We start from the raw sequence: 13407 nt of genomic DNA on the forward strand, positions 1-13407 counted from the left end.
GGTATCAACTTCCTTCACCTTGATAAACGGATTGGCAATACCACAGATGACCATCTTTACACCCTGGCAATAAAACACGTTTGAAAGTTACCCTAGCTTCCAATATCCATAGTAAGATACATCATTCATAAATACAATGTACAAGACTTAGTAAACCTAAAATGATTTTAACAAACAATGCCAGACACTATAGTGGTGAAACCAAATCCAGTCGTGTCACTTGAGCATCCATAAGGCAAGTTTCAGGTGTGTCAGGGTTAGAAATAGCCAACAAAAAGGAGTTACAGCATTACAGCAATAAGGCAAGAGGTAGTGATACTAACTACAAAGGAAAGGGTTCATATTGAGATAGGGGGCTTCTGTACAATAATATATATATATATATATATATATATATATATATATATATATATATATATATATATATATATATAAAACTATGGATACTAAAACTCAGGAACTGTCTCAATAATTTTGGTACCATTTACTTCAAATCGTCTTTAGCCCCGTTTATTTTCAGAACGGAAAAAATTCTAAAACAAATTAGAAACTGTCTGAAACTGTTTACAAGCCCTAAACGCGATGTCAGAGATGTTTATTTCAGGTTTGGTACCTTTACTGGGTGTGTTTCTCCTTTCTGAAATGATTGTGCTAATTCAGACTCCAAGTAAAGGCCTGTGAGAATCTAGCCCTAGACTGTAGGGGTCCCACACAATACATATATGGTTATCCTGTGAGAGGTGTATATATATATATATATATATATATATATATATATATATATATATATATATATATATATATATACTGTCTATTGGCCCCTGTTCTTTACCAACATCCCTTTCAGCACACACTGTAGACGCTCATTTTGAATGCTTGTGTTTGAAAACAAAGAAAAAAAAATCAGATGCTGCCATTCAAGTCTATCCTGTAAATATCAACATACAATCAATCAATAAATAAATAAATAAATAAATACACAAATAAAACAAAAGTTCTTAATTGTGAAGGAAATTGGTCTGAATTACAAATCCATAAACCCCCAGAATTCTGTGGTAAACTACAGTTCCCACAATGCCTTGGTGCAGCTGAGAAGTGGTCATTTTGATTGATATATATTGATTTTCAGGATGTAGTCCATGAAAGACTACATCACCATTGGGTTTTCAGCTGTCTTTATATAAAGGGAATGACATTTCATAAGTAACATTTAATAACAAGTGCTGCTTATGACCTGGGATCTAATGATTTGACACACAAAAAGAAAAAAGGCAGTTGGTTGCATTAGAAATTGTGCCAAACACAGACCTGTTTAAATCTCCTCCAGTTTACACAGCCTCCAATCTACACAGAGATTCTGTCTCTGGATAAAGGCAACTGAAGCTCCATGTTGGGGTTGTTGCCGCTGACTTAGCGTGGAAAGAATTCAAATGAATTCCTGGCTAATCCTCTTCACAGCACCCTCACCCTGTCTCTGTTTCAACAGCATGAAAAATCTTAGTTTTTTTCATCATTTAAAAGCTCTTTTTTTTCTCTGATGATTATTTATGAAGATATATCTTTTAATAAATGACACCTCGGATGATTTGAGTGAATATAAGTTACTGCAGTGCATAAAGCAAGGCAATGTCACACATTTCTTACACTTTCACTGAACTGCTCGTCGTTCTTTAGAAATGTACATGAGAGGAGTTCACTGGCTGTGGGGCCACAGACACCAGCCCTTTTGTTCAAATGAAACCACGAAATCCGGCAATGATTTCACTTTATCATTCGTTTTCCACCAATGCAACGCTGAGTACTACCAGTGGCTCACTACCCCAATGGTGTCCATAGGATTGGCCCAATCTTGTGTTCTGCTAATCTGACAGCTGTTTAATGCTACAACACACTGCCTTTTAGAGGCTTAAGAGAATGGCATCCACGCACTTCCAGTCTACCAGCAAAACATGTTGCCTGGGAAACAGCATGTCATTGCATCACTCTTGTGGAACACATTGAGACCCTGCACTATATAGAATGAATGGGTCAGTGCAGGTCTGCGGAAAAGGTATCAGTGCATTAAGCAGTGAACCTACAGTCAGATAATTTGGTCTCGGAATGAGACCTTCAAGGAACAAGAGCAGGCTCTGAGTCTTTGAGGCAGCAGATCTCATTTTGTATTAGAACTATTAGAACAGTGTGTTCCAGTCTGAGCAACGCTGTCTCCAGGACACTGACCATGTGTGATTGGGTTACAAGGACTTTTCAAAAGGAATTGTATACTATTGCTCTCATAACACTATGCAGATTTTTCATCATTTCCTTTTGCACTGTTGCAGTATTCCGCAGGCATACGGAAAAGCAGTATTTTTAGGAATAATTTAACTAAATCAAAACTGTCCCGCCCCAATTCTATATGGCATTACCTAGATTTAAGTGGAGTTAGTTTTCCCGTTAGCAATGCCCTTCCCATTGTGTCATGTGTGTACTTGTTCTTGGTGGCTATGGTATGCTGCTCTCCATGAATTTAGACATACTCATATTTGTTCTCTCTGCAAATTGGCATTGACTTTTAATCCTCACCTCTCCATTTTTTTGCAAGATGACTAAGCCAGGATTTCAACCGAGAAAAGTAAGGGTACTGTAAAAAGCCACCCGAAATACCACCTGTCTAGATTCTTGCTAGCTCCTTTCTCCTACCTCATGACAGTGAGACACTTTTGACCTCAATGCTGCCTGCAGCAAGAACAGAAAATGAAAGGCCTCTGCAGGGTGAAAGGGAGCCTGGGAGCTGTAGTTTTAACTCCTGTGCACTGAATCACTGAATGCATAATAAATCTACAACACCCCTGGTGAAGCCAATAGATAAAGGCTGTCAATCTGTATATATATATACCGTATTCTTTAGAGTTTAAGACGCCCTCGAATTTAAGACGCAGCCCAAATTTCCCACCCTCAATTTGAGGAAAAATTAAATCATCAAATACATCTGCATTTACAAAGATACAACCTCAGTTACGCATATGGAGGCGGTTTGCGGCCGTCTGCTGTCACACAGAGCATTACATTTATGTACTGCTTCTCATTTCCAGTAGTGATTAATCACACCTGTTTTTCTCCCAATTTCTGAACTGTGGACATATATATGGTTGTAATGTCGAAAAAAATATGGGGTTCTGATCAGCATTTCTGATCTATCCAAGCTGGTACTGTTTGTTAGAAATGCTGAAATTGTAAAAGCTTCTCTTCTAAGTCCGCAGAAAGAATGACTCATCTTTGAAAATGGCTGCCTGTATGTCATGGATGATTCGAGATCGGGCAGTAATGTTTTGGTTCGTCTTTTCTCAGCAGTAAGTCATGTTGCTGTTTGTGTACTCTGGTAGTGTCTTGTTGGCGATTTTAATACAGGCATCACTATACTGTACTGGAATTTAAGACACAGTATAAACTTGAAGGAATATAGGTATATTTTATACTCTTCTAGAAACATTCTAAATGTTTGCCATTCATTTCCTTTACCAGATCTCAAGACTCCCAGAAGCTTCATGCTTTGGCTTGTCCCTCCCTTCCTGTGACATGACATGTTTTCAATGTGGACTGAAGTCCTTCATGTGAACTCTGGAAGTGTGACCAGAAGTGGACGTGATGTATCTGCAGGAGTAATCGATACCCTTTCTTTACTAATAGCACTACTACATAATTACCACAAAAAATCACCTAACTATAATGTGGGCATGTCTCATATCTCACAATGTAAGGCCTACACAAGGATGGCAATACATTTACAGGAATCGTTTGATAGCTCTGTGTAGTAGATGCAAACTAAACCCAACGATATCAATCACATTTCACTGAATTTTGATATTGGTCACTGTCCTGCAAACAGCGTGGCTCCTAGCAACCAAGCAGAGTATATATTTGAAAATCTACCCAAGTATCTCTGATTCCCATCCTACCCTCAGCATCAACTAGAACAAATATACAAAACAATATAATCCTCTGCCTTCACTCGCAACCAAAGCCTGCTCCTTTCTTTGCAAGATATCGAAACTGTTTTCGCTTGTGTGGCAACAAATTTCCTCCATCCTTTTGACAGTTTCAGAAGCAGTCAGGCTCTCTAATAGCCATTTTAAATTATAGTTAAGAATCTGTTTGTCGTTTTAAACTATGATTGCAAACAACTGAATGTGTCCGTTTTGCTTGGTCTCTTCGATAGATTGTCGCTCAAACCAAGGCCTTTTGTAAGCCTCTGACATCCACACTGTGCCCTACAAAGGCATTGTTTTTAAATGCAGTTCTATATTTATATTCTTGTGTTCTTCTCAAATTGCTATGAAATGTACAACACTTATGATGAAGAAGAAATCCAGCGGCTGTAACCCCTAAATGAAACTATCCCTAAAATGAAAACAGAGATAAAGATATATTTTATCTACTTTTTCTCTCCACAGCCAAACAAAATGGCTGACATGGGTAGTCTAATAAAACTACTTTCTACACTACCTAGTACAGCAAATAGCTACTGGGACAAACAATTTCAGCCAGCTTGGATTTCATAAGACAATCACTTTTTTAACTACTATAAATGTTTTTTTTTTTGTTTTTTTTGTAATACTTGCAGCTACAAGGTAAGAGTTTTAAAAAAGCATTTAGTCCTTTGGTCCCTATTTTCTAAGGAATGATGTGCCTGTCTTGTAAATAATCCCAGGGTTCTCCTCAACAGTCTGGGTGCAGTTCGTTCTGGCAAACCCTCAAGCCCTGCGGCCAGGCTTCTTCAAACTTCAGATTAGGCCCAGAAACCAAGAAGCCAGCTGGCTAGCGTGTGTGTGTGTGTGTGTGTATGTGTGTGTATGTGTGTGTATGTGTGTGTCTGTCTGTATCTTCCATCTCATTTTTTTTATATTTCATAAAAAGCAGCAAAATCTTGGTTTCAGCATTCCTCAGCTGGCTAGCGTGTGTGTGTGTGTGTGTGTATGTGTGTGTATGTGTGTGTCTGTCTGTATCTTCCATCTCATTTTTTTTATATTTCATAAAAAGCAGCAAAATCTTGGTTTCAGCATTCCTCTGCGGAATTTTAAATCTTCCCATCATCGACCAAAAAAAAAAAAATAGGAGAAATCTCGTTCCATTCAATTCTGTCAACCTTTCTAAACCCAAATCAGAGGGACGCCTTCCTTCATGATATGTAGCGGAACAAGGAGTCTTTGTATTGATACTGCACTTGTGGAAATTAGAACTCGTAAACTCCATGGCCCATCCTCCTGCAAGAGACAATAAAGAAGCAGTTAGAAAGGCAGGCTGCAAACTACAGATTGGCTCCAGGCTTATGTAGCAAAAACAATGAACAAAAAAACTCAGCAAATGGGTGTACTGGGGGGTTTGTACCATATGGAACAGACATGTATGTTTATTGGAAATACAAATACACAGGATTCATTTAAAGCGACTGTATTATACATCCTAGACTAACCTTGCCTTTTCACTATTCAGTATGAGTTTACACTCCTTGCTTTGTCTGACAATAATTCTAAGACCTGTAGGTAGTGTCAGTTCATCAAACTTTAGTTACAGAATACTTCTTTTCTGTTACTTCACAACCCTGCATATATACTGTATGTGTGTGTCATTCTTAAAGTATTTGAAAACAGAGAAGTCTTTTATAATAGTTTATTTCTTTAAACGTGGACTGTCAAACTTGGGAAGCTCATAAATAGGCTACATAGTTGAGGATTCTGAACATTTCAAAGACTGTTGATCAAGGCAAAAGAACAATGTGTATTTTGAATACAGATTCACACCAACTGATAGCATGTACTGTGTTCTGGACTGATGTAGTTACATGACATCTATTCTATCCACATCCTGTAATATTATTTTAGTTGGCTGGCCATATAATCCAGCAGTGTATATATCTATTGTCACGCCAAGGTCTTCATACTTACAATATTGATTAGCTACAGTGTGACTGATTCTTACTCATTAATAATCTGTGTGAAAAAAACAAACTGACACATGAGATTTGCTAACCTTCTCTTTATGGTAATACATATACCAGGGGGCTAATAAAAACAAGTTGTATGTTTATTTTATATTCTACATTTCAGGGTTAAGTGAGTACTGAGCTGTAATATGATTTTATCACATTAATTGCTTGGTACAAATTGATAAGAAAAGGAAGAGAAATGTTTGCAAATTAGCCATGTATGTGGGTGTTTCAAGTACATTTTATTTCATAAATCAATGGCCAGCTTGTGAGAAGAGAATTGCATCCCAAATGCAGGGTGTATATTCAGCATGTGAGAAGAGAATCGCATCCCAAATGCAGGGTGTATATTCAGCTTGTGTGAAGAGAATCGCATCCCAAATTGTGCAGCATCGTTCACGGGTCCCTTCTGCCACCTGCCCGAAGAGGAAGAAGGGGAGGAGCGGCCGTCCCCGGAGGAAGGGGAAGAATCCAGTGCAATGTCCAGCACCCACACAGGGGGAGCACGAGCGTCCAACGCCCTCAAGGGAGATCTGGACTGGCTGCTGGACTGAAGGGAACCTCAGGGAGGCCCTCCCGATGGTGGTTGACCTGCTGTGGGCCAGAGGTGGGAAGCCTGGGAGTGGCAACATTGCCTAGCGTCCCTCCCATATATCGCAGCCATGGTTTGCAACTACCTGGCTGCAGATATGGGAATGGCCCCACAACTGTTTCTAGTCCCACCAGGAGGGGCCATGCCTATTCCAGCTTCACAGGCAGTAGGCAAGTCCATGCCAGAGCCCAGAGGAGAGCCACACTAGTCCCTGGTGACCGAGGGAGAGCAGCACCAGTCCCCAGTGAGAGAGGGAGACTACCTGTTGTTCCCACCTCCACCACAAGAGGAGCTGAAGCTACCGCCCAAGGGTCAACTCCTGCCCTGTCCTGCAACGCCAAGGGCTGCAAAGCCTAGGGCTGCCGAGCCTGCAACGGCTAAGGCTGTCAAGCCTGCAACGCCTAGGGCTGTCAAGCCTGAAACGCTTAGGGCTGCCGAGCTGCAACACCTAGGGCTGCCAGTTCGCGATCACCTGGCGAGGCCAGTTCGCCATTGCCCGGAGTGCCCAGCACCTCTGCCACTGCTGGAGTGTCCCATGCTAAGGGCAGCATTACCACTTCCAGCACCACCATCACTACTGGTCTATGCAGCACTGGCGCCACTGCCAGAGTGTACCACGCTGATAACAGCATGGCCGCTGCCAGCGCCAGCGCCACTTCTGGAGTGCGCCACACCGCTGATAGCATTGCATTACATTTCCGCTGCCAGAACCGCCTATGCGGGAGGAGCCAGCCTGTGCGCTGTAAGCATTATCGCTGCCAGCATTGCCACAGGCAGCCTTTCTGCTGCTAGAACTGCCTTTGCTGGAGAAACCAGCCTGTGCGCTGTAAGCATTTCCACTGTCAGCATTGCCGCTGCCAGTGGTGCCAATGGCAGCATTTCTGCTGCCAGGATTGCCGCTGACAACATTGCCATTCCTGGCCCTGACTATGATCTGGACTTTTGGGATTTTAAGGGGGGAGGTGGCCTTTGAGGCCATGTGTGCTGCACACAAGGGGGGAGACATGTGGTCAGGTACCCCCGCCCCTGTGCGTATTTCATGTTATATCTATGAATGTATTGGTGCACGGGGTGTGGTATTATTAGTATTTAAAATGTAGATGTATTTGGGCACGGGTGTTTCACAAATAGTTCACATGTAAACTGTGCCTGGACTCATCTGAATGATTGATTAGCAATCGAGTCCCTGCACAGCTGCATACAAGAAGCATGGATCTCTCACTCTGGGTTGGGTGTTCAGAAGTGAAATTAAAAGAAAGAGAAAACTATTGCTACTTGTGCTAGTTTTAGACCAGCGTGATACTTGTTTGTTCCATGTCTGTTTTGGCTACCATGCTGTTTTGTTTTTGTTTTGGGGTCATTTCATCACCCCACTGTCAAAACTCACCCCACTGTCAAAACTCACCCCACGGTCAAAACTCATTCCACTGTCAAAACTCACCCCACTGTCAAAACTCATTCCACTGTCAAAACCCACCCCACTGTCAAAACTTATTTTACTGTCAAAACTCACCCCACTGTCAAAACTCATTCCACTGTCAAAACTCACCCCATTGTCAAAACTCATTTCACTGTCAAAAACTCACCCCACTGTCAAAACTCATTCCACTGTCAAAACTCACCCCACTGTCAAAACTCACCCCACTGTCAAAACTAACCCCACTGTCAAAACTTGTTTCACTGTCAAAACTCATTTCCTCTGGCCTTCTTGTTTAGAGATCACAGTTCCAGGTTTGGTGCAGACTCACTGACTTGCTATTTGAGTCTAAGACTTGATCTTGATATCGTTTTCAAGTATAATTTTCTAAATGCTTTGAGAATAATCTTAATTCTGGCGCAAAAGTGAATATAACAAAAAAAAATAGCATTTATCTTAATTGTATCCTTTAGTACATTAACTGTACTAATTATCAGATCATTTTTGGCAGCATTTTAGTAGGTGTGAATACATTCTGAAACACCCTACTTTTCAATAAAATGAACCCTGGGTCTATAAATTTATAGAACAGAAGTATGCAGAACAGAATCTGGAACTGATTTTCGGAGGTTTGGGATTCGCGTGCATTGAAATCCAAACAACATTGGGTATGAAGTTTGACCTTTTTTAGCCCTGCTTGGAGCTGCGTGGCTCTAAAAATAGAAAGTGGGTCCTTTAGGGTCAGTGAGCACATTAGCCAGTGATATTAGCTTCATTTATTCTTGCCTTCGCTCAAGCCAGCACTGCTGCTTGAAGTTTTATTAAAAACAAGCAGTAACCCTACCAACTCCTTATAACACATTCCTATATATATATATATATATATATATATATATATATATATATATTGTAACATAGCGGGTTATGAGAAACAGCAGGGAGGGGGTTAAAACCTCCCTGCTATAGAAATGCTCTGTTTTGATTTGGATTGCTTTATTGTTTTGTTCAATTGTTTAATTGTTTTATTGTTAATTATCATCCGCACCTGGGCGCTATTGGAAATTAAGCCCAGGTGCGGGGGTTTAAAAAGAGAGCAAGCAGTCTGCTCGAGGCTGCTAAAGAGAAGGAGGCAGAAAGGAGTGCTCTGCTTCCTAGCAGTCCCGAGAGAAAGGTACGGTGCAAACCTGTATGGTTAAGTGTGTGGAACAGGGAAACGGTTTAGCCGTCCTGTGATAGTTAGGTTCCTGCGTGTGTAGTTAGTGCTCAGAAAGAGCTAGGTGTTTATTTTGTGTGTTTTGTTTTAATTTTGTGTTTATTAAAAATATAGCGCGTGAGCGCTGGAAAAAATCCATTTCTTGTGTCTGGGTCGCATTCTTAAAGGGGCAACGAACCCGAGTGAGGGTAATCCTTTTACAATATATATATATATATATATATTTACAGTGGCTCTCAAAATTATTCACCCCCCTTGGACTTTTCCACATATTATTGTGTTACAACATGGAATCAAAATGGATTTAATTAGGACTTTTTGCCACTGATCAACACAAAAAAGTCCATAATGTCAAAATGAAAAATAAAATCTACAAATTGTTCAAAATTAATTGCAATATTTGCCCATTCTTCTTTGCAAAATTGCTGGGGATCTGGATGGGGACCTTTGGTGAACAGCAATTTTCAACTCTTTCCACATATTCTCAATTGGATTGAGGTCCGGGCTTTGACTGGGCCACTCCAGGACATTGACCTTTTTGTTTTTAAGCCACCCCAGTGTGGCTTTGGCTGTATGTTTGGAGTCATTGTCCTTCTCCCAAGTCCCAGGTCTCTTGCAGACTTCAGCAGGTTTTCCTCCAGGATTTTTCTGTACTTTGCTGCATCCATTTTGCCCTCTATCTTCACAAGCTTTCCAGGCCCTGACACAGAGAAGCATCCCCATAGCATGATGCTGCCACCACCATGCTTCACGGTAGGGATGGTGTTCTCAGGATGATGTGCGGTGTTAGGCTTGCGCTAAACATAGCGCTTAGCATTGAGGCCAAAAAGCTCTATTTTGGTCTCATCAGACCATGGAATCTTCTTACACTTGGTCTCAGAGTCTCCCACATGCCTTCTGGCAAACTCTAGCTGAGATTTGATGTGAGTTTTTTTTCAACAATGGCTTTCTTTTTGCCACTCTCCCATAAAGGCCAGTTTTGTGAAGCACTCGGGCTATTGCTGCCCTATGCACAGTGTCTCCCAGCTCAGCCGTGGAAGACTGTAACTCCTTTAAAGTTGCCATAGGCCTCTTGGTGGCCTCCCTGACTAGTGCCCTTCTCGCCCGGATACTCAGTTTTTGAGGACGGCCTGTTCTAGACAGATTCACAGTTGTGCCATATTCTCTCCATTTCTTAATAATGAACTTTACTGTGCTCTGGGGGATATTCAGTGCCTTGGAAATGTTCTTATATCCTACCCCAGATTGGTGCTTTTGAAGAACCTTATTCCGGATTTGCTCTGAATGTTCCTTCGTCTTCAGGATGTAGTTTTCTTTGTTAAGAAATGTACTAACCAACTGTGGGACCTCCCAGAGATAGGTGTATTTAACCTGAAATCATGTGAAACACATTAATTGCACACAGGTGGACTTCATTCAACTAATTATGTGACTTCTAAAGACAATTGGTTGCACCAGAGCTTATTTAGGTGTGTCATAGCAAAGGGGGTGAATACTTATGCAATCAATTATTTTCTGTTTTATATTTATAATTAATTTAGAACAATTTATAGATTTTATTTTTCACTTATGGACTTTTTTTGTGCTGATCAGTGACAAAAACTCCTAATTAAATCCATTTTGATTCCATGATGTTGTAACACAATAAAATGTGGAAAAGTCCAAGGGGGGTGAATACTTTTGAGAGCCACTATATATATACAAGTACAAGGTTGTCCTGGAAGAAAACTTGCTTCCTTCTGCTCTGACAATGTTCCCCAACTCTGAGGACTGTTTTTTCCAGCAGGACAATGCTCCATGCCACACAGCCAGGTCAATCAAGGTGTGGATGGAGAACCACCAGATCAAGACCCTGTCATGGCCAGCCCAATCTCCAGACCTGAATCCCATTGAAAACCTCTGGAATGTGATCAAGAGGAAGATGGATGGTCACAAGCCATCAAACAAAGCCGAGCTGCTTGAATTTTTGCGCCAGGAGTGGCATAAAGTCACCCAACATCAATGTGAAAGACTGGTGGAGAGCATGCCAAGACGCATGAAAGCTGTGCTTGAAAATCAGGGTTATTCCACCAAATATTGATTTCTGAACTCTTCCTAAGTTAAAACATTAGTATTGTGTTGTTTAAAAATGAATATGAACTTATTTTCTTTGCATTATTCGAGGTCTGACAACACTGCATCTTTTTTGTTATTATGACCAGTTGTCATTTTCTGCAAATAAATGCTCTAAATGACAATATATTTATTTGGAATTTGGGAGAAATGATGTCAGTAGTTTATAGAATAAAACAAAAATGTTCATTTTACCCAAACACATACCTATAAATAGTAAAACCAGAGAAACTGATAATTTTGCAGTGGTCTCTTAATTTTTTCCAGAGCTGTATATATTTATATATTGTGAGACAGCAGGGAGGGGGTTAATTCCTCCCTATAGGAAAACATGTGCGTAAGGCACATTTTGGAATTGTTTTGTTTTATTGTTTAATCATTACCTGCACCTGGCTATCATTGAAAATTAGAGCCAGGTGCAGGGTTTAAAAGGAGAGCAGTCAGTCTGGTCAAGGTGGCTGCTGAAGAGGGCAGAAGCCTGACTGTGCTGGTGTGTGGGTACAGCCGTAAGTTAAAAGAAAAAGGTAGAGTGAGTCCTTTTTGTGTGTGCTGTTTTGTTTGTTTGTTTTTGTTACAGGTAAACAGCTTAGCGGTCCTGTTTTTAGTTAGGGTTTTGTTTAGTTATTGCTCAAAGAGAGCTAGGTGTTTGTTTTGTTTATTTTTGTTTTTGTGTTTATTAAAAATTGCGCAACCGCGCTTTCAAAAATCCATTTGCGTGTGTTGGGTCAGTGATTTTAAAGGGGCAACGAACTGCGGTGAGGGCAAGTCTTTTACAATATATATATTGTAAAACAAAAAAATATCCCATTTCAGTTCTCCAGCATTTAACCTGTCAGCTTAGAGGCTATCCGCTGTGTCACACACCTGACAGCTTCTCAGTTTTATTAGCAATTCAGACTTTCTTTTCTCTTGTTAGTGTTCCAGCATCCCTTCTCACCCTGCAGTGCCTGTCTGATATTGTAAAATCCAGCTACGCACTTAAATGCCTGACTGTTCCAAAGTTATTCAATCGATACAGAACTTTATATTTTTTTTGATAGATTGGATACCCTTTTAACCAGTGAATGCATGTAGAGATGGCACTCATAATTGTATAGTAAGTGCACATTATGTAGAAGATTACAATAGTTGTATCAGATTATATTCAAATGCAACCAGAAACTTCTATAGGAGGATAGTGGTGCACAATACATGTTTGGTGAAGATTACTATAAAATCAAGATAGACGGATGATCGCGATCAGTACTTGTGGTCCTATTTTTTTAATAAAAACCCTAAAAACTGTCTCTCTGGTAAACATTGATAGTTCTAAAGAGTACTTAGACACAAGTTACAGCCGGTTTCCCTGAGCTAATATGGCATTCATTTTGGACTGCATAATGTTCCCGTATGTAAGGTAAGTGATAAGCAGGGTCTATGACATAAGCTACCAGTGATTCAGGCAGTCTGATAATATGCACCTCAAACTACTTTTATTTTTTTAAGTGTTGAGGTGCTGTACATAATGTGCCTGACAACAATAGTACACTGATAAACACTGGAGGACAATAACGGGAGCTCAGAGTATTTAAATTAAATGAATAGTTGGCATAATCTATGAGACACACTTTCTCATCATTTTGATTCCACATTGATCCGTCAAGAATTTTACTCCCTGAATAAATATAATCATTTCAAGCAAAAAATCTGTCACAACAACAGAAACTAAGCAGAAAGGCACTTTTAGAAAGCTGGCCAAGGAAAAAAGATCTCCCAGCTGCCCAGGAAAGATGTAGGTTGACAGGGAGAGTAAAACCAAAAAGTGGGACATTCTCTCCCCATCCTGAGAGGAAAGACACAGAGGAGACTACTGGCATATTCACTAATGAAGGCAGTAGTTAAACAGTTGGGAACACAATGGAGACACAGGGAGTTACATAAGGTATAAAAATAAGGAACACAAAAATATCCTGCAAAAACAGCAGTGGATTTAAGAGTTCATTTCAGGTCAAAGGTACTGGATAGAGACAGGCATGCACCATGACAGCTCCACCGCACAGATCTGCAGTCCCCTGTCTGCCATTCAGTCCTATCAATCAGACTGCCAATCGTGCTGAATCAGGAGGTGA

At 40.5% G+C, this 13407-nt stretch overlaps 1 protein-coding gene across 6 annotated transcripts in view; it reads right to left on the bottom strand.

The window, feature by feature from the left end:
- Window positions 1–813: 813 nt before the first annotated feature.
- Window positions 814–13407, bottom strand: part of LOC117429103 (CUGBP Elav-like family member 4) — a 252645-nt gene continuing 240051 nt past the window's right edge. For all 6 annotated transcript variants that reach the window (XM_058998406.1, XM_058998405.1, XM_034048291.3 and 3 more), the window contains one exon: window positions 814–5243. The gene's annotated coding sequence lies outside the window, so the exon portion shown is untranslated. The remainder of the gene's footprint in view (window positions 5244–13407) is intronic.

This window comes from Acipenser ruthenus, chromosome 24 (assembly GCF_902713425.1).
Source record: "Acipenser ruthenus chromosome 24, fAciRut3.2 maternal haplotype, whole genome shotgun sequence".
NCBI lineage: Eukaryota > Metazoa > Chordata > Actinopteri > Acipenseriformes > Acipenseridae > Acipenser > Acipenser ruthenus.